Here is a 2165-nt window from a genome sequence, read left to right as displayed (position 1 = left end):
CTTCAGGAACCTCATGACTCGGAGTTATCTCCACCGAAATGGGGCGGGGGACAGATAGAGCCTGGTGGGTGGAGTCTGCCCTCCCAACCCGTGCGCCCTGGGAGGTTCCCCCCAGGCCAGGTGCCACCGCAGCCCTGCACCCTCCGTGGGCTGCCCTTGACTGTTGTGGGTCAGGGGTACCAGGTAGAGATCGGGCCTGGGTGAGCAAGGAAGCAGGGAGTGATGGGCTGAAAGCCCACATGGGCCCCGTGGCAAGGCTGTGCCTGGCAGAGGGGCTGGCTCTTCCCCCTACTGCAAGTGTCCCCATCCATGTCCCAACCGGAGGCAAGCCAGAGGGGGTACTAGCAGCACATCCCCTAAATGCCAGTGAATTGGGGGGGGGGGGTGTATGTTAAATGCTGAAGTCAAACATATTCTTCATTCAATTTAAGATTATTTTCTAAACGTAGGTTTTTTTAAGCTTTAAGCATTTTGTTAATCCACTGAGTGGGAAGATAGGGTCACAATATATAAAGAACATGCCGAGGACCGTTTGCCCTCAACCCCGGCTGTCCTAGGAACAGCGCCCTCCAAGCACTGCCTCCCTGCCGCATGGCACAGCCTCCTCCGAGGCCGCGTCTGAACCTGGAGTCCCTCTCCCTCCAGTCCTCTCCCTGCCCCTGCTGCTCACCCTGTAGTTGGGCCAGAACCAAAAATAAGCACTTGGGTAAAAAAATTTCAGGTAATGTCTAACCCATGAAGTCACAACAGTCTGGCCGTGGTTTAGCTAGCTATGTGGGATGCATGTTTCAAAATGTATATTCCACATCACTGTTTTATTAAACAGAGTACGTGGACACATGTCACTTTCCTTAAGAACCCAGGCTCATTGTTGGGGCCTGCAAGATGGCATTAGGCCGTAATGCCACGGTTCCCGTGGACGCGGGTACGGCTGTGTGCCTCCCTCTGCTGTGGCCACCCGGTCCCATCTCAGCATGTTCCTGGCGGGCCTTGCTCTAGGCAGCCAGGAGCCAGCGTGGGCCTCCTCCCCAGGAGGGGGATGTCACTGCTCAGCTGATGGTCACGCACTCTCATCTGCTCTGAAAATAGGATTTCAAAGAATGAGCTTCTTAGGATACAATATTTTTTTTCAAAAGTGGTAAAAAAAAAAAAAAACAGAACTGAATACATCCCAGTCATCCATCAAATAACTTTTTGTTGCAGTTTTTTAAAACCCAAAAACTGTATGCTCTGGGGAGCATCAAAAATCTATTTTGTTCTCATGTTTTCTGGTCCAGAATCTAAATTCAACTCTAATGAGGCCAGTTTGGATGATCCTGGCGCTCAGGGTCCCTCCCCATGGGTGTGCACAGTCAGACTGCGCTTGAGTGTGGAGACCCTGAGGGGTTGGGCAGAAAATGGAAGTTGCTTTCCATCAAGTTTAAGGCACAAGCCAGGGGACAGTCTAGTCGACAGCATGCGATCTCTGTGGAAATTTTCATCTCAAATGGTACCCAAGTGCTGCTCGGAAAATGTTACTTTTCATAATTAACCTCTTATGCAAAAAAAATGGGAGTCTGTTCCCACAGTGAGCACTTTCAGGGTCAGCAGCCTGAGGGTGCCGCTCCCCGTGCTCACCAGCCAGTGGAGTCTTCCCTTTGACTTGAAGGCTCCCCCAGGAGAGCAGATGGTTGGCCCCTTCTCGGACATCCCCTGGAAGATGGATTTCAGGCCCCAGTGAAGTCCTGCTGAAGTCATAGGTGGTTTACAAACGGTCAGTCACCACAGTGGAACCTCATCCAACAAATCGTGCCCCAGAGCAGGGCTGTTCCGGCTCCCAGGACCACTAAGGCAGGACCCCCAGTTCACACCTGGGGTCCCATCACAAAGCACGGCCTAGGACGGGGGGAAGGAGGTGTCCCTTGGCATCATGGACACTTACTCCACAGTGAAAAGAGGATTAGGAACTCGGGTCTACAGCTGTGAGGTCCAGGAGGCGGAAGTCGATCCCTTTTAAAAGTAAGGTGTGGGGATTCTACACAGGTTCGTTTCGTTGCCTGTTTAGCCCAGGTGCCGACAGGCCGCCTGGGAACCCGGACTCTGGGTGTTGCCTGGTGCTCCGAGAGTCAGCCGTGTCACGGGCTTCTGGGCTGACGCTATGACCCTGTGATTTTCCAGGTGTGAGC

Source organism: Eptesicus fuscus, chromosome 11, assembly GCF_027574615.1.
Source record: "Eptesicus fuscus isolate TK198812 chromosome 11, DD_ASM_mEF_20220401, whole genome shotgun sequence".
Taxonomy (NCBI): Eukaryota; Metazoa; Chordata; class Mammalia; order Chiroptera; family Vespertilionidae; genus Eptesicus; species Eptesicus fuscus.
Note: the sequence above shows the minus strand (reverse complement) of the source record.